The following is a 16,350-nucleotide window of genomic DNA, read 5'->3' as shown; positions in this document are numbered from 1 at the left end:
AAAAATCACGACGTTTCGGAAGCAACACAAGCTTCCGTCTTCAGGTGGAACAGTCACAGCACGATAGCTGTATCAAGTGAGACTGTATTAAGTGAGACTCTCACTTGATACAGCTATCGTGCTGTGACTGTTCCACCTGAAGACGGAAGCTTGTGTTGCTTCCGAAACGTCGTGATTTTAATTTTAATTTTATTTTTATTTTACTTTTATTAATTTTAATTTTTTACCTACGTGACTTTACCGAAAAAACCTAAGAATATGAAACCTTGCAGTCACGAAAGCTGCAAATCCAGAATTCATATTTGGGTTTCAGCCGCCCGTGATTAAAGCACAGTGGAGTCGGTGATCCGAGCCCAGTCAGAATTAACTACACACAAAACTACAGGACGGCTGGCTACGTACGGATCTTTCATACCGTAGGCGCCACGATGGTGAGATGTTAACCACCTCGCCTGGTATACAGGTCGTGAGTTCAATCCCAACTCTGACGCCTGTATATTTGGAGTTTGCATGTCTCTCTCCCTGTGGTTGTGTGGGTTTTTCTCGGGGTCCTCCGGTTATTATCAACATCACGCGTTTACACTTTTTGGGTGCTATAAATATTAACACAAGTCACTTTGTTGAGCTATCATATGTGGCAAGGTCGCTTCTGAAATAAGAGCTATATAGCTTAGTGGGGCCTTACCTGGTAAAATAGTTTCGTTTTAATAATTTCGAAGTTCACCATACACACAACATACATACATCATGTTAATACAAATTTGCGCTGAATTTGGCTTCTGACAGGTGTCAGAAGCCGCCCCAGGTCTCCGCCCCCCCCCCCGGTCGCTCAATTACTCATCGCCCTCCTCACCGGCCTCACCTCACCACAATCACCTCACCACAATCAACGGCAGACGGCGGAAATCTCTAAACGAAGACTCCCAATAACGGTCCTGACGTTGCAAATTAGCGCTATAAATTAAGCACGTGGTAAACACCGTGGGGCGATTTGCATGGAAAACTAATGCATCGCTTAACCACTAACTAAAGGCCACGTGGATTGCAACTGATATTGTCGTTACTTTTGCTCCAATATGGCTTCATTCGCAATCATCCGATCTCTCCGTATCAACCGCAAATTCATTACTTGCAATTGAGGCCTAAATTCCTCACTGAATATTTTGCGGGTCGCTGGTAGACTAAAGTCGGTGTCACGTGACTGGCTGTAGACACAGCCATCGTGAGAGGTACACTTGGTGGCTGCGTGCCAGATGCGGGAATATTTTCGAGATCGCCGGACCTGGATTGACCCGTCTCAAATTAAGCCCCTGCGTATACACGTCACTTAGAAGGGTTGATGGCCAGGTCAAGGATAGTGACGGAATGGCAGCCATGGAATGGGACGCGTCTCGTGCACAAGTGCTGGGTCGCATTGTAGGATTATGGACGATGGCTCTGGCTTGAGGAAGCCTTCATTCAACAAAGGATTGACCGTGATTCATTACGATGACGATTCAGAGTCACTGATGAATCGACGCATTCATCGGGATCGCTGTACGCTGGGATAGCGGAATAATTAAGAATGTTACCTTCGCCACCCTTGCATCCATCTTGTCATCCTCCGAGGGGACACGCGCTGCAAACCGCAGGTGAGAAGAAAAAAAACACCACAGAGCTGCAATTAACGACATCGTTAGAGAGTGAATGAAATGATCCTGCATGCGAAATGAGACGCTGTCCTTCGGGAGCTTCTGTCTGGGTCTGTTCTCACAAGGAGATGGCCTGCACCAAGCGTGTTGCACCAGGCGGAGGGTGAGGATTTGCCTAACTGCCTCGGCATTTCAACACGCCTTGCCTCCCCCCATCTCGTCTCGACTATTTCGGTGCCCCATGGCGGTCCAGCATACGGGGGACCACCCAGTGGCTGCCGTCCGTACGCGGAATAACGGTGAAAGCAGCGCACGGGGGGGGGGGGCCTGCGAGTGGGCAATAAGTCCGGCAGGCACAACCGGCGATGGCGCCGCCTGCGCAGGCCTTCCCAAATAGTTCTAGATTTGAAGCTTTCGTGACTGCAAGGATTCATATTTTTAGGTTTTTTTGGTAAAGTCACGTAGATAAAAAAAATATATATAAATAATAATAAAAATAAAATAATAAATCACGACGTTTCGGAAGCAACACAAGTCTCCGTCATCAGGTGGGACCGTCACAGCTAGATTTACTCACTTGAGACAGTAAATCTGGCTGTGACGATCCCACCTGATGACGGAGACTTGTGTTGCCTTCCGGAACGTCGTGATTTATTATTTTATTTATATTATTATTTGTATTATTTATTTTTACCTACGTGACTTTACCGACAAAACCTAAGAGTATACTTCCCAAATAGGTTTTGCGAGTCCTTGTGATGATGAAATTGGAACGGCGACACGGTTGCAAACTCATCGGGAGGCCGATCCGCTTGGAGATGCGAGCGGCGTGGAGTGAGGGTGGCACAGCCGGACAGAGAGCAGCGGCGACCCTGCTGATCGAGCCGAGCGCAGCTCAACTCGGGGCCCAACGGAAAGCGAGGTTTTTTTTTTTGCCGTGGTTTGAACCCTGGCGCCCGCCCTGGTTAATACGGCGGGGCGAAGTAAACCGTAAAAACACTTTGCGCGCCGTCTGCCTCACACAGCTGGACGTGGCAAGTTCCCGTGACGTCATTCCCGATGGGTCGGCCATTGTGTTGCCGCCGTCATAGCCCGAATGCGCATAATCACCTGCGAATTACTCAATTGGCATTAAACACGAGCAGAAATCCTCGCCGCCCCCCCCCCCCCCACTGGCAGATAAATGTCCATACTCTTTGGTTCTTTCGGTAAAGTCACGAAGATAGAAAATTAATAGATCACGAGGTTTCGATCGCAACACAAGCAACCGTCATCAGGTGAGGCAAACACGGCAGGAGAACTGCTGACGTAGGAGCTGTGTTTGTCTCACCTGATGACGGTTGCTTGTGTTGCGATCGAAACGTCGTGATCTATTAATTTTCTACCTACGTGACTTTACCGAAAGAACCAAAGAGTATGGATTCCTGCAGTCACGAAAGCTTCAAATCAAGATTGAGACGAATGTCCGTTTACTTTTTTGTGTTTAGTTTGTCGTCTGTCCCCCACCCCGCACCTCAGATTAGCACGGTTGTTTACGTTCGGTGCGAAATAAGTTTAAAACATACATACTTAGTCACCTTGTGCCCCGCAGCGACAGCTGCCACTGGTGGGTACCCTTTGGAACGTGTTGAGTTTAGACGAGATGCGAGCCGCTTATTGCCTAGACGCCCCTGTATAAAGAGGAGGGCTGCTCCATCAAAAAACAAAATTCCTTTTTCAGTGGTATCATGAGCCACTTAATACGACCCACTGCCCCAGTCAGGCCCGCTCACTCACTCGACAAAGAGGGGACACGTTCGAAGAGCCAGCCTCCTGACAGGGAGAGCAGATCCAACAGCTAGGAGGGAGGGAAGAGGCAGGAGAGTGTGGAGGGGCGTAGAGTGAGATGAAAGGGGAGAGGCAGGAGCGTGTGTGGAGGGGCGTGGAGTGAGATGAAAAGGGAGAGGCAGGAGAGTGCGTGGAGGGGAGTGGGGTGAGATGAAAGGGGAGAGGTAGGAGAGTGCGTGGAGGGGAGTGGAGTGAGATGAAAGGGGAGAGGCAGGAGAGTGCGTGGAGGGGAGTGGAGTGAGATGAAAGGAGAGAGGCAGGAGAGTGTGTGGAGGGGAGTGGAGTGAGATGAAAGGGGAGAGGCAGGAAAGTGTGTGGAGGGGAGTGGATTGAGATGAAAGGGGAGAGGCAGGAGAGTGTGTGGAGGGGAGTGAAGTGAGATGAAAGGGGAGAGGCAGGAGAGTGCGTGGAGGGGAGTGGAGTGAGATGAAAGGAGAGAGGCAGGAGAGTGTGTGGAGGGGAGTGGAGTGAGATGAAAGGGGAGAGGCAGGAGAGTGTGTGGAGGGGAGTGGATTGAGATGAAAGGGGAGAGGCAGGAGAGTGTGTGGAGGGGAGTGAAGTGAGATGAAAGGGGAGAGGCAGGAGAGTGCGTGGAGGGGAGTGGAGTGAGATGAAAGGAGAGAGGCAGGAGAGTGTGTGGAGGGGAGTGGAGTGAGATGAAAGGGGAGAGGCAGGAGAGTGTGTGGAGGGGAGTGGAGTGAGATGAAAGGGGAGAGGCAGGAGAGTGTGTGGAGGGGAGTGGAGTGAGATGAAAGGGGAGAGGCAAGAGAGTGTGTGGAGGGGAGTGGAGTGAGATGAAAGGGGAGAGGCAGGAGAGTGCGTGGAGGGGAGTGGAGTGAGATGAAAGGAGAGAGGCAGGAGAGTGTGTGGAGGGGAGTGGAGTGAGATGAAAGGGGAGAGGCAGGAAAGTGTGTGGAGGGGAGTGGAGTGAGATGAAAGGGGAGAGGCAGGAGAGTGCGTGGAGGGGAGTGGAGTGAGATGAAAGGGGAGAGGCAGGAGAGTGTGTGGAGGGGAGTGGGGTGAGATGAAAGGGGAGAGGCAGGAGAGTGTGTGGAGGGGAGTGGGGTGAGATGAAAGGGGAGAGGCAGGAGAGTGTGTGGAGGGGAGTGGGGTGAGATGAAAGGGGAGAGGCAGGAGAGTGTGTGGAGGGGAGTGGGGTGAGATGAAAGGGGAGAGGTAGGAGAGTGTGTGGAGGGGAGTGGGGTGAGATGAAAGGGGAGAGGCAGGAGAGTGTGTGGAGGGGAGTGGGGTGAGATGAAAGGGGAGAGGCAGGAGAGTGTGTGGAGGGGAGTGGGGTGAGATGAAAGGGGAGAGGTAGGAGAGTGTGTGGAGGGGAGTGGGGTGAGATGAAAGGGGAGAGGCAGAAGAGTGTGTGGAGGGGAGTGGGGTGAGATGAAAGGGGAGAGGCAGGAGAGTGTGTGGAGGGGAGTGGGGTGAGATGAAAGGGGAGAGGCAGGAGAGTGCGTGGAGGGGAGTGGAGTGAAATGAAAAAAGAGAGGGAGGAGAGTGTGTGGAGGGGAGTGGAGTGAGATGAAAGGGGAGAGGCAGGAGAGTGTGTGGAGGGGAGTGGAGTGAGATGAAAGGGGAGAGGCAGGAGAGTGCGTGGAGGGGAGTGGAGTGAGATGAAAGGAGAGAGGCAGGAGAGTGTGTGGAGGGGAGTGGAGTGAGATGAAAGGGGAGAGGCAGGAAAGTGTGTGGAGGGGAGTGGAGTGAGATGAAAGGGGAGAGGCAGGAGAGTGTGTGGAGGGGAGTGGAGTGAGATGAAAGGGGAGAGGCAGGAGAGTGTGTGGAGGGGAGTGGAGTGAGATGAAAGGGGAGAAGCAGGAGAGTGCGTGGAGGGGAGTGGAGTGAGATGAAAGGAGAGAGGCAGGAGAGTGTGTGGAGGGGAGTGGAGTGAGATGAAAGGGGAGAGGCAGGAAAGTGTGTGGAGGGGAGTGGAGTGAGATGAAAGGGGAGAGGCAGGAGAGTGTGTGGAGGGGAGTGGAGTGAGATGAAAGGGGAGAGGCAGGAAAGTGTGTGGAGGGGAATGGAGTGAGATGAAAGGGGAGAAGCAGGAGAGTGTGTGTGGAGGGGCGTAAAGTGAGATGAAAGGGGAGAGGCAGGAGCCTGTGTGGAGGGGCGTGGAGTGAGATGAAAAGGGAGAGGCAGGAGAGTGCGTGGAGGGGAGTGGGGTGAGATGAAAGGGGAGAGGTAGGAGAGTGCGTGGAGGGGAGTGGAGTGAGATGAAAGGAGAGAGGCAGGAGCGTGTGTGGAGGGGCGTGGAGTGAGATGAAAAGGGAGAGGCAGGAGAGTGCGTGGAGGGGAGTGGGGTGAGATGAAAGGGGAGAGGCAGGAGAGTGCGTGGAGGGGAGTGGAGTGAGATGAAAGGAGAGAGGCAGGAGAGTGTGTGGAGGGAAGTGGACTGAGATGAAAGGGGAGAGGCAGGAAAGTGTGTAGAGGGGAGTGGAGTGAGATGAAAGGGGAGAGGCAGGAGAGTGCGTGGAGGGGAGTGGAGTGAGATGAAAGGAGAGAGGCAGGAGAGTGTGTGGAGGGGAGTGGAGTGAGATGAAAGGGGAGAGGCAGGAGAGTGTGTGGAGGGGAGTGGAGTGAGATGAAAGGGGAGAGGCAGGAGAGTGCGTGGAGGGGAGTGGAGTGAGATGAAAGGAGAGAGGCAGGAGAGTGTGTGGAGGGGAGTGGAGTGAGATGAAAGGGGAGAGGCAGGAAAGTGTGTGGAGGGGAGTGGAGTGAGATGAAAGGGGAGAGGCAGGAGAGTGTGTGGAGGGGAGTGGAGTGAGATGAAAGGGGAGAGGCAGGAGAGTGTGTGGAGGGGAGTGGAGTGAGATGAAAGGGGAGAGGCAGGAGAGTGCGTGGAGGGGAGTGGAGTGAGATGAAAGGAGAGAGGCAGGAGAGTGTGTGGAGGGGAGTGGAGTGAGATGAAAGGGGAGAGGCAGGAAAGTGTGTGGAGGGGAGTGGAGTGAGATGAAAGGGGAGAGGCAGGAGAGTGTGTGGAGGGGAGTGGAGTGAGATGAAAGGGGAGAGGCAGGAGAGTGTGTGGAGGGGAGTGGAGTGAGATGAAAGGGGAGAGGCAGGAGAGTGCGTGGAGGGGAGTGGAGTGAGATGAAAGGAGAGAGGCAGGAGAGTGTGTGGAGGGGAGTGGAGTGAGATGAAAGGGGAGAGGCAGGAAAGTGTGTGGAGGGGAGTGGAGTGAGATGAAAGGGGAGAGGCAGGAGAGTGTGTGGAGGGGAGTGGAGTGAGATGAAAGGGGAGAGGCAGGAAAGTGTGTGGAGGGGAATGGAGTGAGATGAAAGGGGAGAAGCAGGAGAGTGTGTGTGGAGGGGCGTAGAGTGAGATGAAAGGGGAGAAGCAGGAGAGTGCGTGGAGGGGCGTGGAGTGAGATGAAAAGGGAGAGGCAGGAGAGTGCGTGGAGGGGAGTGGGGTGAGATGAAAGGGGAGAGGTAGGAGAGTGCGTGGAGGGGAGTGGAGTGAGATGAAAGGAGAGAGGCAGGAGCGTGTGTGGAGGGGCGTGGAGTGAGATGAAAAGGGAGAGGCAGGAGAGTGCGTGGAGGGGAGTGGGGTGAGATGAAAGGGGAGAGGCAGGAGAGTGCGTGGAGGGGAGTGGAGTGAGATGAAAGGAGAGAGGCAGGAGAGTGTGTGGAGGGGAGTGGAGTGAGATGAAAGGGGAGAGGCAGGAAAGTGTGTAGAGGGGAGTGGAGTGAGATGAAAGGGGAGAGGCAGGAGAGTGCGTGGAGGGGAGTGGAGTGAGATGAAAGGAGAGAGGCAGGAGAGTGTGTGGAGGGGAGTGGAGTGAGATGAAAGGGGAGAGGCAGGAAAGTGTGTGGAGGGGAGTGGAGTGAGATGAAAGGGGAGAGGCAGGAGAGTGTGTGGAGGGGAGTGGAGTGAGATGAAAGGGGAGAGGCAGGAGAGTGTGTGGAGGGGAGTGGAGTGAGATGAAAGGGGAGAGGCAGGAGAGTGTGTGGAGGGGAGTGGAGTGAGATGAAAGGGGAGAGGCAGGAAAGTGTGTGGAGGGGAGTGGAGTGAGATGAAAGGAGAGAGGCAGGAAAGTGTGTGGAGGGGAGTGGAGTGAGATGAAAGGGGAGAGGCAGGAGAGTGTGTGGAGGGGAGTGGAGTGAGATGAAAGGGGAGAGGCAGGAAAGTGTGTGGAGGGGAGTGGAGTGAGATGAAAGGGGAGAGGCAGGAGAGTGTGTGGAGGGGAGTGGAGTGAGATGAAAGGGGAGAGGCAGGAGAGTGTGTGGAGGGGAGTGGAGTGAGATGAAAGGGGAGAGGCAGGAAAGTGGGTGGAGGGGAGTGGAGTGAGATGAAAGGGGAGAGGCAGGAGAGTGTGTGGAGGGGAGTGGAGTGAGATGAAAGGGGAGAGGCAGGAGAGTGCGTGGAGGGGAGTGGAGTGAGATGAAAGGAGAGAGGCAGGAGAGTGTGTGGAGGGGAGTGGAGTGAGATGAAAGGGGAGAGGCAGGAAAGTGTGTGGAGGGGAATGGAGTGAGATGAAAGGGGAGAAGCAGGAGAGTGTGTGTGGAGGGGCGTAGAGTGAGATGAAAGGGGAGAGGCAGGAGCGTGTGTGGAAGGGCGTGGAGTGAGATGAAAAGGGAGAGGCAGGAGAGTGCGTGGAGGGGAGTGGGGTGAGATGAAAGGGGGGAGGTAGGAGAGTGCGTGGAGGGGAGTGGAGTGAGATGAAAGGGGAGAGGCAGGAGAGTGCGTGGAGGGGAGTGGAGTGAGATGAAAGGAGAGAGGCAGGAGAGTGTGTGGAGGGGAGTGGAGTGAGATGAAAGGGGAGAGGCAGGAAAGTGTGTGGAGTGGAGTGGAGTGAGATGAAAGGGGAGAGGCAGGAGAGTGTGTGGAGGGGAGTGGAGTGAGATGAAAGGGGAGAGGCAGGAGAGTGCGTGGAGGGGAGTGGAGTGAGATGAAAGGAGAGAGGCAGGAGAGTGTGTGGAGGGGAGTGGAGTGAGATGAAAGGGGAGAGGCAGGAGAGTGTGTGGAGGGGAGTGGAGTGAGATGAAAGGAGAGAGGCAGGAGAGTGTGTGGAGGGGAGTGGAGTGAGATGAAAGGGGAGAGGCAGGAGAGTGCGTGGAGGGGAGTGGAGTGAGATGAAAGGGGAGAGGCAGGAGAGTGTGTGGAGGGGAGTGGAGTGAGATGAAAGGGGAGAGGCAGGAGAGTGTGTGGAGGGGAGTGGGGTGAGATGAAAGGAGAGAGGCAGGAGAGTGTGTGGAGGGGAGTGGAGTGAGATGAAAGGGGAGATGCAGGAGAGTGCGTGGAGGGGAGTGGAGTGAGATAAAAGGGAAGAGGCAGGAGAGTGTGTGGAGGGGAGTGGAGTGAGATGAAAGGGGAGAGGCAGGAGAGTGTGTGGAGGGGAGTGGAGTGAGATGAAAGGGGAGAGGCAGGAGAGTGCGTGGAGGGGAGTGGAGTGAGATGAAAGGGGAGAGGCAGGAGAGTGTGTGGAGGGGAGTGGAGTGAGATGAAAGGGGAGAGGCAGGAGAGTGTGTGGAGGGGAGTGGGGTGAGATGAAAGGAGAGAGGCAGGAGAGTGTGTGGGGGGGAGTGGAGTGAGATGAAAGGGGAGAGGCAGGAAAGTGTGTGGAGGGGAGTGGAGTGAGATGAAAGGGGAGAGGCAGGAGAGTGTGTGGAGGGGAGTGGAGTGAGATGAAAGGAGAGAGGCAGGAGAGTGCGTGGAGGGGAGTGGAGTGAGATGAAAGGGGAGAGGCAGGAGAGTGTGTGGAGGGGAGTGGAGTGAGATGAAAGGGGAGAGGCAGGAGAGTGCGTGGAGGGGAGTGGAGTGAGATGAAAGGGGAGAGGCAGGAGAGTGTGTGGAGGGGAGTGGGGTGAGATGAAAGGGGAGAGGCAGGAGAGTGTGTGGAGGGGAGTGGAGTGAGATGAAAGGGGAGAGGCAGGAGAGTGCGTGGAGGGGAGTGGAGTGAGATGAAAGGGGAGAGGCAGGAGAGTGCGTGGAGGGGAGTGGGGTGAGATGAAAGGGGAGAGGCAGGAGAGTGCGTGGAGGGGAGTGCTGTGAGATGAAAGGGGAGAGGCAGGAGAGTGCGTGGAGGGGAGTGGGGTGAGATGAAAGGGGAGAGGCAGGAGAGTGCGTGGAGGGGAGTGGAGTGAGATGAAAGGGGAGAGGCAGGAGAGTGTGTGGAGGGGAGTGGGGTGAGATGAAAGGGGAGAGGCAGGAGAGTGCGTGGAGGGGAGTAGAGTGAGATGAGAGGGGAGAGGCAGGAGAGTGTGTGGAGGGGAGTAGAGTGAGATGAGAAGTGAGAGGTTGGAGAGTGCGTGGAGGGGAGTGGAGTGAGATGAGAGGGGAGAGGCAGGAGAGTGTGTGGAGGGGAGTGGGGTGAGATGAAAGGGGAGAGGCATGAGAGTGCGTGGAGGGGAGTGGGGTGAGATAAAAGGGAAGAGGCAGCAGAGTGTGTGGAGGGGAGTGGGGTGAGATGAAATGGGAGAGGCAGGAGAGTGCGTGGAGGGGAGTGGAGTGAGATGAAAGGGGAGAGGTAGGAGAGTGCATTGAGGGATGTGGAGTGAGATGAGAGAGGCAGGATAATGTGTGGAGGGGAGTGGAGTAAGATGAGAGGGCAGAGGTAGGTAGGGACGAGTGTGTAGACCGGTGGGAGATGCTCGCCATGACGAGAGAAAGCGAGAGGGTGAGAAGGATGCACACCGAGTCGCGTTGCCCCCGTGCACTTCCCAAGCCACATCACAGCACCGCTAACGTAATGAAAATTCTAATGCCTTACTGAGTGAATTGCAGCGTGAATCGATGGGACCCAGAAATAGCAAGAGACAGCCATTAACAGGAAGATATACTTTGCTGGATATCAAAGGCCAGAAGGCTTTTAAATACTGCCTGCATTATACCCTAAAGACGTATGAGTGCACGCATACAAATGGGATTTTTTTTTTGTCTGAATGGACGAGGCTTTCAAAACATTTATTTAGGAGAAATATCGCTCTCTCAATCCTCGGTCTCCCTTGGAGAAGAAACAAAAGACAGAGTGTGCGATACCACGCTGGCTGGCAGTGATGCACATACACAACTGAAAATTTAGCACCATGGTGGCGAGATGCTAACTTTGTCGCCTGGTATACAGGAGGGCGTAGGTTTAATCCCAACCCTGAAGCTGCATATTTGGAGTTTGCATGTTCTCCAATTGGTCCCGTGAATTTTTCTCCGGGTTCTCTGTTTTTTTAATTCCTTTATATTAAGTTCATTTGCTTGCTTGCTTGCGCGCTTACGACCGTGCAAATCTTTCGTCGTTTTTTAACCCACTTCCCGTGATCCAATCGAGCTGACATTTTGCACACAGACTCGTTGTGCGTGACAATTTATTTTCGTGGAAAATGTTTTCCAAAATTTTCCACTTTTTAGGAAAATGTTTTTTTCATATTTAATTTAAAATACCAATGTGATAAAAAATGAAACTCTTACTCAAGAAAAACAAATGAATAATAAAATAAAACCGATGCCACGCATATAAAGGATTTATAGTGAAAAACTTTGTTTTAACGGGTTAATTTTTTCCCTCCACATTTAGAAACACGCGTTTCGAGTATTTGGCTGTTCTAAATATCCATAAGATAAGCCACTTTGTTGAGCTATCTTTGTGACGAAGTCACTTTTTAAAAAGAGCTACATATCTCAGTGGGCCTTAACTGGTAAAATGAAGAGTTTAGTTTAGATATAGAAAATGCTCAAAACGTTTCGGCCACCATCCCAGCATCTCGGCCTCTGAGAGACGAGTCAGCTCGACCGAGCGTCCCTTGGAAGAACTGGCAACGTTCCCGGGCAAATCAGGAGGGCCCTCTCTGTTCTCGTTTTCATTCCCACAGGGCGAGGGCTGCAAACTCCGGGGCATTCCTGCGGCCAACGAGCGGCATCTGTGAACAGCAACGCTGAGGGTGAACACAAGGACTCGGGACTGTTGCCGACGGGTTTCCAAGTCTAATTGGTGACTTTGCTTGTTTTCCTACGAGAGCTGTTGTTGAGCTTATGTTTTCCTGGCCGAAATATTGTTGACCTTATTTATTTGTTACATATCTGTTGAGCAAGACGTACACAAAAACACATGGCGATGTGTGTTTTTGGTTTTTTAAACAACCAATTTAAAAGTCGATATGTATTTGCGCTCTCCTGTCGATCGGCTAAATGCCCAACGCTCTTCCATCTGCTTTAATTCACGGGCGCAACGACATCAAAGAGCCGGAAACGTCATCACCGCCATCGCCGGAATGCGACCGCCACGGAGCCCCAGCTCTTCCAGGGCAATGAAATCCGCTGTGAATTCCGATAAGCAGCAGGAATGGTGGCGCAAATGCAAGGAAAGTAAACTGGATGAAAATGCGATTTTTTTTTTTTTACAAAGTCCTGTTCAGTCACAAATACAATTTCAGTTTTGAAAACACAAACCATCAACGCGCTCCGTTACGACGCGTGAACAGAGCCCGCGCGGTTTTGGCTCTGCGCGCAACGCGCGTTATGTAAGGGGGGGGGGGGGGGGAAACGCCACGCGTATTTTCAATTTGCCCAATTTTATCAGTTTCAATTTCCAGCATCCCACGCAAATGGACAGACGCCGGGCAACAGTAGAACACAGCGCAGACAGGAAAATCATAACGATGGCGCAACGGCCGCCGTGGTAATGGCCCTGTTTGCACCGCTGGCGTATACAATCCGACACTTTTTCCCCCCTTCCCAGCCCAGTACCACTCAATCTCAGCGGCAGCAGCAGGATCCACAGGCCTCTCCCAGCGCACGATCTCGACTTGTAACCCTAAACTGAACGATAAACTGTTTCTATTTTACCAGGTAAGGCCCACTGAGCTCGGGAGAGCTTTTTTTTCAGATGCAACCAGGTCGCAACTTGAAAGCTCAACTCTGTGGATTATCAAGTGGAAATGTATCGTAGCCAAATACTCTAAATGTAGAGGGAAAAACCGGAGGGCCCGGAGAAATCGTTATTATCATTATCAATCCACTGGTGGATGAAGGCCTCCCCAATCCGTTTCCACCTCTCACAACCCTGAGATGTAATAATCCACCTGTACACAGGATTATTTCATCGTCCGATCGCACCGTGACCTACATCATCATCATGGTCATCGTGATCATTCGAACAACTGCGGTCAACCCATCAATACCGCGAGGTGAACAGAGGCAGGAGATCGCATCGAGGCAATAAACTCTGGATTGCGAGTCCCGGTGATCTATTACACCACGGCATCGTCACAAAAACCTGTGCGTTCGAATACGGAACACAACAAAAGAATAACACGCACGGACAGGTGGCATTAACTGACCTCTTGTCATCTCTCACCACTTTCCACTCTCTAGTCCACGACAATCATGGGACGACGTCACAGGCAGCCCCACGTGGCGTGCTGGAATTCGAGCCTATTCATCGCCACACATTCCTTGGCAAGTGCCTTTACCCACACAGCCTAAATCGGCTACATTTTATATCCACCGTTCCTGCACAATGTAAAAAACATGCGAACAATAAAATCAATTACCGAGAAATGTATTCTTCAATTCTGTTCTGCGGCAGTACAATGCGGGGGTAACGTGAAAGTCATTGCGAGGTTTGCGGGCGGGGGCAGTGGAGGGGGGGGGTTTAGGAGTATGCTTACAACAAAAGATAGCGGTCAATGTCCACCAATTGTACAGCTGTGATTCATCGCGCAAAATTGCACGCGCGGGCCAGTCTTATATTGTATGTCACTTCCCCCCCCCATGTTTATCGCGATTAAGCTCTCGACGTGAACATCAGGAGACGACGAATCAATTCACAACTTTTAAAATAATGAAAATAAAACATAATAAAATAATTCTCACGACGTTTCGATAACTGCACGCAGACCTGGTTTTCACCTGAAGACGGCCGCTTGCGTTGTGGCCGAAACGTCGTGAGAATTATTTTAGAATGTTTTATTTTTATTATTTTATTACTTCCCTTCTACGTGACTTTACCGAAAGAACCAAGAAGACAATTCACAACTCTCGCAGAGCAGACCAGCGTGGCTCTCTGCGTCAGAGAACGGCCCCACATAAGCGGATATCATGGAGCTACATCCGAGATCCCTTCAAGTGACCTCTGGTCCACACAATAGTGGGGGGGAGAGGGGGCAGCACTTTCCAACCAGACCCTGCTCCTGGCAGTAAGTGCCCATAGCGTGACGGGTAAGCCAACGATCATAATTCACAGAGATGGAATTGAGCCAACTTAAATGCAGAGCCAGATTTAATGAGTCTTGTTTGTGTACCAAGAACCCACTTCTAAAGTCTGAGGCATCTGTCTCTCTCTCTCTCTCCTCTCAATCCCCCTCTCTTCCAGATCCTGCGAAGGCTGCGTGCAGTTATCGTGTTGGCAGGTCCATATTTCCGACTGCTCTGGCCCAAATGTGACATGTCACACAGCCAAGACCTCCCGGGGGTCCCACGCAACTGCACAGCATCAGGGCTTCTCTGCCACAAAGCCATTGTTGCCAGGTACGATGCACAAATAAACCGAGACATGACCATGGGAAGATGAATAACTCCGGAATACCGGAAGAGGTGCATTCATTAGGCAACTGACAACAACAAAAACGGCACCGTTAATGCCCTGGGAAGACTCACAGATTCCCCAGGATAGCAGCCATCTCCTCAACAAGAGGACGATGCCTGAACAACAACAAAAAAGACCAGGACTGGTGGCAATCCAAATCACAGCTCATGATGAGCCCAGGGCTGAACCTAGAGCCGAGCTGGCACTGTCCATTAGCACCAGCTCACCCATCTGGTGGCAATTTAGCCGGGGTTGTGAATAACCAGTCCGTGAATAGTCGATGACAACCTGGGGAATATCAGCCAAGTCCCACTCCGTAGATTTCATCCGCTCATTCTGTTGGTTTCGTTGACTTAAAGCAGTCAACTATTTTTAGCTATGCAATATTGGGGGAGGGGGGGGTGATGGGTCTGTGGTTTCTACTGACACCCTGGGGAATATCAGCCAAGTCCCAGTCCGTGTATTTCATCCCCTCATTCTGTTGGTTTCGTTCACTTAAAGCAGTCAACTATTTTTAGTTATGCAATATTGGGGGAGGGGGTGATGGGTCTGTGGTTTCTACTGACACCCTGGGGAATATCAGCCAAGTCCCAGTCCGTGTATTTCATCCCCTCATTCTGTTGGTTTCGTTCACTTAAAGCAGTCAACTATTTTTAGTTATTCAATATTGGGGGGGGGGTGATGGGTCTGTGGTTTCTACTGCCTGGCTCTTGTCAGGTCAAACCAATCGATGAGCTAAAGTTAAATCTTGTCACATACATAAAAAGTCAATTAACTTGTCAAGTCTTCCTGAGTACACTCGCAGCCTCCAAAAACCAAATTATCTCAGTCGGAGTCTTCATTCAGCCTCGTTAGTTTTGTCCGGTCATGGTCAGTCATGCCCCAAGTCTCTGGTGCGTAGTCAGTCATCGCCTTGCACAAAGCCATCATCATCCTCAAAGTCATCGTCAGCCATGGCCGATCCGTTGCTGGATGAAGTTCCTCCCCAAGCCACTGCCTCACGATCTTGCAAAGTAACAATTCACCTCGGCCCCTGCACGTGGGAGTGCTCTCAACGCTCCATCTCCTTGCGGGAAGGCCTCCCCGACGAGTTCCCTCCCTCGGCTGCCACTCCGTCGTTATTAGTAGTATTATTAATCTCACCGTCATAGTCGACTATAAAACAAAAACAACACATGAGTGACGAACACTTTCGCGACCAATTCCGCGAAACAAATTGACAAACCCCGTTACCCAGCAGCCCGAGCAGGACTCTTGCTTCGTTGCTCATCCCGCCCCCCCCGGGACTGGACTGGGGGGCCCCAGAGGGGTGAGTGACAGTGCAAGCCACTGGCCAGACAGAGGGCCCCCTTTTGGGGGGCTGCGACTGTAACCGAGCGCAGTGCCCGACTCGAGCGACGGGACCCCCCCCGGGACCACCCCCCCCCCCCCCGTGTGCATTTCAGAGGAGGCGAGCTCCTGCACTTTAATGGTGGGAAATCATGTCGTGTCGATAGTTCGATTAAACATGAGAAATTGCGATTTAATTGAGGGACTGCGTGTTCTCTTCTTTGTGTGATCCGAGACTGTGTTTTGTTGCTGTTGTTGTTGCTGCCTTGGCCACCTCCGATTAGCACGGTTGGCTACGCACGGTGAGAACTAATTTCAACATGCACGGTTATAAAATGTATGTATTTTCGTACTTGCTTGCCTTTTCTATATTTTGCACTCCTATCGTTTTGTATTGTTTGTTGTTGTAGCTTGCTGACCCGGGCCTACTGGACATCATTAAAAAAGAGCTTTATAGCTCATCGGATTCCTCCAGCCTAGATACAGATTCTGATTGTGAGTGAGAGAGGATCAGGTTATAAAAATAAAAAAATTTACTCGTTCATCAAGCGTGCCAGCTGAAGGCTTGTACAGACACCTAGTGGCCAAGGCAGGAAGCGTGCCTCGACCTTGCCAGAGCGAATTCCTGCTCAAATGCGCATCGACGAGGAAGTTCTCACCTACCACCAGAGGTCGCAACCGGGTACCCGATACCCGTACCCTACCCGATACCCGGCTACCCGTACCCGACTGGGTACGGGTACCTGCTTGCGACCCTGGTGCGGCCGGGTACGGGTACGGGTAGGCCGTGAGTCACTGGTGAGTAACTGTTTGTCACTCATTTCCCAACGTCTCTTCTCAAAATTCAAGTTCCTAGAATCAACCCACCCGCGCCTGCAACATTGCTTCATCCCAGAGGTCGCAATCAGGTACCCGATACCCGTACCCTACCCGTACCCGGCCGGGTACGGGTAGGGTGCGGGTACAGCCGGGTACGGGTACCCGTTTGCGACCCTGGTGCGGCTGGGTACGGGTAAGGAATCAAAACCCGTTTGCGACCTC

General features: G+C 52.5%; 1 long non-coding RNA gene across 2 annotated transcripts in view; it reads right to left on the bottom strand.

Annotated features, from left to right (window-relative positions):
• LOC144724627 (uncharacterized) overlaps nt 1-16,350 on the bottom strand; it is a 53,212-nt gene that overhangs the window by 32,083 nt on the left and 4,779 nt on the right. For both annotated transcript variants that reach the window (XR_013586547.1, XR_013586548.1), the window contains exon 2: nt 1,572-1,618. This is a non-coding gene — a long non-coding RNA (uncharacterized LOC144724627). The remainder of the gene's footprint in view (nt 1-1,571; nt 1,619-16,350) is intronic.

Source organism: Lampetra planeri, chromosome 21, assembly GCF_965212315.1.
Source record: "Lampetra planeri chromosome 21, kcLamPlan1.2.h2, whole genome shotgun sequence".
In the NCBI taxonomy this organism is placed as follows: Eukaryota; Metazoa; Chordata; class Hyperoartia; order Petromyzontiformes; family Petromyzontidae; genus Lampetra; species Lampetra planeri.
Note: the sequence above shows the minus strand (reverse complement) of the source record. Positions and strands in the feature narration are given on the sequence as shown.